General features: G+C 44.0%; 1 non-coding gene across 1 annotated transcript; it reads left to right on the top strand.

Moving 5' to 3' along the window:
- Positions 1-2,191: 2,191 nt before the first annotated feature.
- Positions 2,192-2,295, top strand: LOC112616761. Its single transcript, XR_003117779.1, has one exon. It is a non-coding gene; the product is annotated as a small nucleolar RNA U13 (small nucleolar RNA).
- The last annotated feature ends 7,109 nt before the right edge of the window (positions 2,296-9,404 follow it).

Below are 9,404 nucleotides of genomic sequence, written 5' to 3'. Positions count from 1 at the left end.
ATTGCACTCCACCTGGGTGACAAGAGTGAAACTGTCTCAACAAAACAAAACAAAACAAAAACAAAATCAAAACCTTTTCAAAATGTGCCAATAGTCCCAATAATGCTCTTTACAGCAAAAGAAAACTTTTTTTCTGTTCCTGGATCCAGTCCAGATTATGCTTTGCATTTACCTGTCTCATCTCTTCAGTCTCCCTTAATCTGTCCTTTCTTCATCTTTTATGACACTGGCCTTTTTTGAAGGACATAGGCAGGTTGTTTCACAGAATGTACCTTGAGTTCATACTGACATCTCTGATTCCAGTCCAAGGTCTCAGGATTATTCTAGTGCTACCTCCTTTCCAGATTTGTAAGGCCTTTCTCAGGCAGTGAGAAACATGGCTCTCATTATCTCTATTTTACTCAGTTGCTCAATCCTCATCTACACATAAAGTAGTCTCAGAATTCCTAACCATAACCCTGTGTAAAAAAAAAAAAAAAATCACTAACTAAATTACAACATTTGCCTGGGCATGGTGGCTCATGCCTGTAATCCGAGCACTTTGGGAGGCCGAGGGGGGAGGATCACTTGAGCCCAGGAGTTCAAGATTAGCCTGGGCAACATAGGGAGACCCCATCTCTATTTAAAAAATAAAAATATTTGTGTACAGTCATTTTTGCTTTTTGTCTTATAGTATCCAGTGAAAATAACTGTTTCCCAAAGTTACTTAGATTAGTTATTTTCTTCCTCATGCCCGTTAGCATGGTTATGTTATTCATTTGTAATATGCTTAGGTTCCTTTGTTTCTATTTATGTTCCATTTTGGGTTCCCCCAAGCCTAGTTTATTTTAATGTATTTATTTTGTCACCCACTTCGTCACTTTTCCATATCTATTTTTGGAATATGTGAAACATTACTATGCTTCTAAAAGAGGTAAAACTATACCAAAAGAATAAAAGTGTTCCTCCCTGCTCATCCCTACTTCCTGTCCCCTCCTTTCCACCATGTGCCTACCCATTCCCTTTAGGTAACAAATCTCGTTCATTATTGTTTCATGTGCAAGCTCAGGATGAAAGTGTTGGGCCCTGGGAGGTGGATTCCCATGATTCCATGCTCTGGTTCCCTTCTGCAGTAAATGTATCCAAAGTCCTGACCGTGCTTCTTAAATTTTCTGGGTGTAATGTATTGAAGAGGGTCGGGGAATTCACCTGAGTGCATGGTTGTGGGATCATCCAGAAATTGAGGAGTTTCACTATTTTATTTAATTTAACGTTTAAAAAGGTAAAGTGTGTTCTATATACCTGTAAGAAAACAGCCAGTTTATGGCAAAAACGGTGCCATCTTGAAGCAAGCCCACCATCATGATCAATGTTTGACTCCTGCATACCGAGGTGTTTTGCAGCAAGATTTTTAAACAGTTCCTGTAGTATAGGTAACCTTAATAATAATGCTTATTTAACCTGCCCAGTTTTCTTTCTTTCTTTCTTTCTTTCTTTCTTTCTTTCTTTCTTTCTTTCTTTCTTTCTTTCTTTCTTTCTTTCTTTCTTTCTTTCTTTCTTTCTTTCTTTCTCTTTCTTTTCTTTCTCTCTCTCTCTCTCTCTCTCTCTCTCTCTTTTTCTTTCTTTCAGAGTCTCTCTCTGTCACCCAGGCTGGAGTGCAGTGGTATGATCTTGGCTCACTGCAACCTCTACCTCCCGGGTTCAAGCAATTCTCCTGCCGCAGCCTCCAGAGTAGCTGGGATTACAGGTGCCTGCCATCCACACCTGGCTAATTTTTGCATTTTTAGTAGAGACAGGGTTTCACCATGTTGGCCAGGCTGGTTTCAAACTCTTGACCTCAAGTGATTTGCCCGCCTTGGCCTCCCAAAGTGTTGGGATTACAGGTGTGAGCCACTGTGCCCAGCCTCCCCAGTTTTCCAGAGTTTTGGCAAGAAAGTCTAAGACCAGACTGGCTGGACATGACTTTACTCTAAAAGCATGCTATAGAAAGAATACTTTCTGATGGGCGGGTGCGGGTTTCCACCCTCTTAGAACTCCCTGAGACATGGCTTCCATTCCTAAGTCCCTATTAAATATTTCCTTCTGAGAAACTGGGCTTGTCAGCCTTGCTCTTCTGCTTTTCAGTTCCCTTGACCTTTAGGGGTGGGTTGCATATACCAGCTACTGTGGAACATTTGCTGAGCCAGGCAGGAGCTGAAGAACCAAGAAATTGATCCTTTTGTAGTTCCTAAGCATGATGATTGGGTGTTCATGTGCTTATGTGAGATGTGCCTTTCTCAAACCTTGTTATGACATCAGCACATTATTCAACTGATATGAAAAAAAAAATGGGTTAGGGGAATGAAGCATCTGTGTGTGAAACTCCAGGGTGATCAGCAACATCTATGTGGGGTGATGTGACACCTCTGCTAGATTCTTGTGGACCTCCGCATGAGTAACGGCACATCCCGAAAACTCAAAAGGAGTTATTAACTGAAAGCCATATAGTGCACTGCGATAGGGAAGGATGGTGGGTAACCTATCCAGTGGGCTGCCCACTTCTCTGAGCTGTTCATTTGGCTTTGGAGGCCCAGTTAGCAGCAGAGGCGAAAATTAGATGGCTAGGGAAGGAATTGCAATGAGAAAAAGACACGTGACTTTTGACTTCTCTCCTTGCATCCAACATAATGAAGAAAATTGACGACCAAGAGAACAAAAATTGAAACCTTAGCATGTAGACAGATTGGTCCGCCTGGGGGGAATGAAATGGAAATGACCAGAAATCAAAGCTATCATAACTAAGCCCGATTGGGATGTGAAAATTTGGAATACCTGGGAATGTTGTGGAGAGGAATATTTCAATGACATAGAAGTCATAGCTGAAGAGGGGAATGAAGATCATTGGCAAGCTCACCCCTCGTGCACAGGAAAGTGAAAGCTGAACAACTCCAGCAATGTGGGAGTCGATGGATCCAGGAGACTCTCACTATCGGGGTATATCACTTTCACTATCACTATCTCACTGCTACAGAACTCTTAAAGATTGCAAAGACGTTTAAACATTCACCTAAGTAACCACTGACCTCTTAGATCGTCCGATTGTGAGACACAGGGTTTTTCTTTAGCTGGGAATCAAGCAGAGAAAAATGATTAACATCATCACCATCTGGTCCTGCGGCAATGCCTTCATAACCCAGGAAGAATAGCCTTATGGAATGGATTATTCTAGCTATGAGAGAGGCTTGACCTAATGAAAAAGATTTACCAGGAGGGATAACCTGCTGGTGGTCAATCAAAGAGGCCCAGAGGCTTCTCTGGGAATTAGGAATTAGGCAAGCCATCTGTACCTGGGTTTTCACAGGAACTGTTATAGCAGTTTTTACTGCCAGGGTGAAAAATAAATTGCTACAGCATGCACCAAGAAAATGGCATGGCCCTTTTCTATCTTTGTTGAGGCCTGGAGTGGAACAAGATTATACACATGATGTGGGAAAAGCCATTGCAAATTTGGAAAAAACTGAGCAAACCAGGGACAGGGTAAGCTTGGGAACCCAATGAGGGTTAGCAAAAAGGAAAAAGAAAATCCCACAGAAAGAAGGAGGAAAAAAAAGGGAAAGGGATAGATAAGAGGCACATATAAGTAAATGTGGCATGATTTATTGGGAGCAGAAATATCCCAATAAAAAATAGACAAACAACCTAATGCTGTATTAGCCGCCACACAGAGGGAACTACAGCCTGAACAGCAATTTTGTTGCTTCCTTTCTGCCCCTCCCACAGAAGAGGAATACTCGACCCCTTCTTGCAATGCCCCAGCCTATCAGGGTGGATCCCACCCCAGCTCCGAAATTAGTAGGGCCGAGGTTAATCCCATATTTGGGCAATAGAGGGTGACCAGAGGCCCCATATTGAGCTCATCACTTACTGGTCCTGAGAAACAAGAAGACTATTGCCTTACTAGGGACGGGATGTACTTTAATCCATGGACACATTCAGAAAGACCCCTTGGTCAGTGGTCTACCATTGATGGTTATGGCGGACAAATGATCCCAGTAAAAAGGACTTTAATACATCTCGGTTTGGAGAAAGTGTCCCCTGCCCCGTATATGGTGCTTATTTCCTCTATTCCATAAAATATTTTAGGCATGACTATTAGGAAAGACTGTAAACTTCAGTGGAAGAATTCAGATTAAAGGTGATTATAGTACAGATATTCTTAGGAAAGATGGAAACCCGTACAATTCTCTAGCCCTAGGTGGGTTGTCAACGTTAAACAATACAAATTGCCTGAGGGGCATGCTGTAATAAGTGCAGTTACTGAGGAATTTAAAAGGTGCATATTATCCGACCAACTCAAAGCAAGATTATCAGTTCCATCTGGCCTGCATGTAAACCAGACCGGGCCTGGCTGATGACTGCAGGTTACCAGAAATTGAACAAGGTAACCCTGGCCATGCAAGCTGCAGTTTCTTAAATTACTCAGGTAGTCAACCACATCGTGTCTGTCTTGGGTACACATCATGCTGTCTTAGGTTTGGCTAATACCTTTTTCTGCATTCTACTGTCCAAATAATCACAAAACCAACTTGCTTCTACCTGGCAAGGTTTCCAGTGGACCTTTCAAGTGTTGCCCTTGGGCTATTTCACATTCTTACAATTTGTTACCCAATGATAGCTAGAGATGTGTCTTTGCTCTCACTCCTGACTTCTCTTTTTTGATCTTCTTATATGTATAATATGATGTTAACCTCTGAGATGTTCATGTGTATTATGAAAGTCTCAGGGCATTGTTCAATCATCTTCTGGATCAAGGATGGGAAATCAACCCTTCAGAAGATCCAGGGCCCAGGGCCTGCAGTGAAGTTTTAGGAGTTACATGGTGGGGTAAGATTCCTTTTATATTGGGTACATTAATGGACAAAGTCCAGTAACATTCAACTCTGAAAACAGAAAAGAAATCCAAACATTTGTGGGTCTTTTAGGATATTAGCATTTATCCCACACTTAGCCCAGTGTTTGAGGCCACTATATGGACTTATTAGAGAAAGAACACATTGAAACTGGGACACATCACAGCAGGGAGCTTTGAACAGGCTAAAGTGCTAGTATAGCAGGCACAAGCCTCAGGCACCCCTTTAGAGGGAGTAGCAATGACTTTGGATGTTACTGCTACTCCTGTGGGCAGGAGTTGGGTCTTATGGCAACTACGGCATGGTAAATCAATCCCTTTAAGATTTTGGTCACAATTATGGAAAGGAGCAAAGCCAGATACTGAAACAGGAAATTTTCCCTGATCCCTTCACAGGCCTCATGACAGGGGTGCCTCGCTTACTCAGCCCACAGCTCTCAACCCCCTGTGGGATGGGAAGCATGCAGGTGAGCAGGTGTAAGAGCCAGGGAAAGTGCTTTTGGGCACTGGCAGGAGCAAAACTCTGTGTGTGCCCCAAGGCAGCATCTAAGGGGGATAAAAATCCCATGGCCCCCAAAGCCCCAGAGGGCGTGTGTTGCAGTGAGGTCTTTTAGCTTTGCTGTCCCAGGATGGCTTAAGTAAGTGTTTAACAGCTCAGCGGACCCTCTGCCTTTTCGTGAGAGCAGAGGGTCTGTGTGACAGCCTTTTTGTATTCCGAGCTCTTGTCCAGCATCCAGGAAAAAGCAGATTGCACGAATGAATTGAAGGGTAACAAATGCAGAGGATTTTATTGCCGATGGAAGTGGCTCTCAGTAGGAAAGGGAGATGGAAAGAGGAAGGAGCAGGAGAGTATTCTTCCCCTGAAGTCTGGCCATATTCAGCCAGACTCTTCTCCAAATTCCTGCCGTCAAGCCATCCCTCTGAAGTCAAACTGCATCTCTCCAATGTTCAACTGCTTCTTTTCTTCTCCCCTTCTCTGCTCTCTGCCAGTGGAGCCTGGGGTTTTTATGGGTACAGGATGGAGAGCATGGTGGGCCAGGGGTGGTGTTGAAAAAGGCAACATTTGAGCAGGAAAACGGGGATGTAAAGTTCTCACTTTGGGCTGTGGTTCCAGGCTTGAAGGTGGGGCCCTCGTCAGGGACTCCACTTTTTCTGCCTGGAATTTCTCTCCCTCCTGTCCCTATCAATACTCTCCCATTGAACAAGTGCTAGCAGTGTATGCTTTACGGCAGGTGGAATCATTAGCAAAGACCCTTCCCATGACTGTGAGAACTGGTCTACCAATCAAGGGATGGATAGAAGGATTATTTAAATCACCCACCTCCGTTTAAATCCCAAACACCTACCTTGAATAAATGGCATGCCTATTTGCAACAATGAAGTGTCCTGGTAACCAATCCCTTAAGCCCAGAATTGCATGCTGTGTTAGGCCTTGTTATATGTGAGCAACCAAAAGACATCCCTTTGCCCCTTCCTACTCCAGTGCCTGACACAATAAGCAAAGGAGTGTTATGCATCCCTGACCATGCTTGGTATACAGATGGCTCCAGCAAGGGAAACCCCTGTACTTGGACCACTGTTGCTATATGACCACAAACTGAAACAATCTGGCTTGATATAAGTACCCATCACAGTAGACAGTGGGCTGAGTTGCAAGCTGCTTGGTTAATAATCACACATAAGCCCTGGCCCCTGGCTCTTTGTGCTGATAGCTGGGCTACATTCAAAAGCCTAATTGTGTGGCTAACCCAGTGGCAACAAGAAAAATGGATGTTTATGCACAAACCCATATAAGGCATGAACATGTGGCAAGACATATAGAGAAGCTGCAACACCCTGCAGCTGATGAAATAGTTGGCATTTCATGTAGTGGTACACAGTAAGACTCAGTTCCAGGAAATATAGAAGCTGACAGCCTAAGAACAATTAGAAGCGTTGTGCTCTGTCCCAGGCCAATGAATAGAGACCTGGGTACATAACAAAAGTAGTCATAGAAGTGCAAGAGTAGGCTTGGAGATAGCCAAGAAGTCAGGATTGCCCTTAAAATATAATGACCTCCCAATAGCTGTTAAAAATGTTGATACGGTTTGGCTCTGTGTCCCCGCCCAAATCTCACGTTGATTTGTAATTCACACATGTCAGGGGAGGTGGCTGGATCATGGGGGTGGTTCCCGCATGCTGTTCTCATGATAGTGAGTGAGTTCTCAAGAGATCTGATGGTTTAAAGGTGTTTGGCAGTTCCGTCTTTGCTCTCTTTCTCTCCTGCCGCCATGTGAAGAAGGCCCTTGCTTCCCCTTCACCTTCTGCCATGACTGTAAGTTTGTTGAGGCCTCCCCAGCCACGTGGAGCTGTGAGTCAATTAAACTTCTTTCCTTTATACATTACGCAGTCTCAGGCAGTTCTTTATAGCAGTGTAGAAGCGGACTAATACAAATGTATACCACATTCTTGATTGCATCCACACTATATACCATCTCATGCAGGGCACACTCATAGGGCTGTCCACCCTATAATAGATCAGCAAATGAATTATATAAGGCTTCTTTTTGTAAGTCAAGACAAAAAGTATGTATTGGCCTGTGTAGATACTGCTACTGAACTGCTGTAAGTTTGTCTTTGTAAGTGAGCTAATCAAGCCAGTACTATTAAAGGTTTAGAGGCTCTCAGTACTATGTATGGATATCCTTGACACATTGACAGTAACCAAAAGACCCATTTTGCTGGACATGATGTGCAGGACTGGGCCAGGGAACACAACAGATCATGGCACTTTCATCTCCCATGTAACCTCCAAACAGCAGGGTTAACTAAAAGGAAAACTGGTCTTCTGAAAGCACAAATTCAGTTTCCTGGGGAGGCTGGGCATGGTGGCTCATGCTTGTAATCCCAGCACTTTGGGAGGCCAAGGTGGGAGGATCACTTGAGGTCAGGAGTTCGAGACTAGCCTGGCCAACATGGCAGAACCCCGTCTCTATTTAAAAAACTACAAAACTTAGTCAGGCATGGTAGCATGCACCTGTAATCCCAGCTACTCTGGAGGCTGAGGCAGGAGAATTACTTGAACCTGAGAGGTAGAAGTTGCAGTGAGCCAAGAGCATACCACTGTACTCCAGCCTGGGCAACAGAGTGAGACTCTGTCTCAAAAAAATAAAAAAGTTTCCTAGGGAAACCTACAGTATTAATCTGTTCTCACATTGCTATAAAGAAATACCTGAGACTGGGTAACTGGAAAAGAGGATTAATTGGCTCACCGTTCTGCAGGCTATACAGGAAGCATAGCAGCTTCTGATTTGGAGAGGACTCTGGAAGCTTCTGATCATGGTGGAAGGCAAAGGGGAAATAAGCAGCTCACACGGCAGGAGCAGGAGCAAGAGAGAGTGAGGGAGGAAATGCTACACACTTTTAAACAAACAGATCTCACAAGAACTCACGCACTATTGTGAGGATAGTATGAAGGGGGTGGTGCTAAACCATTCATGAGTAATCCACCCCCTTGATCCAATCACCTCCCACCAGGCCCCACCTCCAACACTGGGGATTACAATTTGACATGAGATTCGGTAGAGATACAGATCCAAACCATATCACCTATCACCTACCTTGCTAGAGTGGATGAATATACTATCTGCAGGGCTTATTTATTTAACTTCAGCCAAAGCAGGATGCTTGCTCTATATGACTGGTTGGGAACACCGTGCCCCAAGCCTACCAGTGTTTGCATATGGGTAACTGAGAAGACTGCTGCTTTGCTCCCAGACCTGGTTGACAACCAGCATATTTTGTGCATGACAACACTGACAGATACACTCTCAGGGGAGAGGACACTGCACTGGGGCTTAGAATGGCAAATACCCCCAGGCTGGATAGGCTATTTCCTGCCAGAGAGGGGGAAATATCCTCAACAGTTAGAGTGGTTCCCATTGCTCCTATTGAATACTGGACCCATGATCACCCACTATAAATGGTTAGGGGAAGCAGTATCATAAGCGAACTAACACAGGAACAGAAAACCAAATACCGCACGTCCTCACTTGTAAATGGGAGCAAACCATTGAGTACACATGGACACAAAGAAGGGAACAACAGACACCAGGGCCTACTTGAGGGTGGAGGGAGGGAGGATCAAAACACTACCTATAGGATACTAAGCTTATTGCCTGGGTGATGAAAGAATCCGTACGCCAAACCCCTGTGACATGCAATTTACCTATATAAGAAACCTGCACATGTACCCCTGAACCTAAAATAAAAGTTTGTTTTTTTTTAAAAAAAAAAAAGAAGCACAAATTCAAACTTTCCTGGAGAAACCTACCTTGCAAAGGTGGATGAATATGTGATCTGAAGCCCTTATTTCTTTAACTTCAGCCAAAGGGATGAGGTGCCTGCCCCATATGACAGGTTGGGACCACTATTCCCCAAGGCTACTATTGTTCACATACAGGTAACTGAGAAGACTGCTTTGCTTTCAGACCTGGTTGACACCCACCATATTTTCTGCATGAAGATAGTGGCAGACATTCTACCAGGGGAGGGGAGA

This window comes from Theropithecus gelada, chromosome X (genome assembly GCF_003255815.1).
Source record: "Theropithecus gelada isolate Dixy chromosome X, Tgel_1.0, whole genome shotgun sequence".
NCBI lineage: Eukaryota > Metazoa > Chordata > Mammalia > Primates > Cercopithecidae > Theropithecus > Theropithecus gelada.
This window is presented reverse-complemented; position numbering and strand designations above follow the sequence as displayed.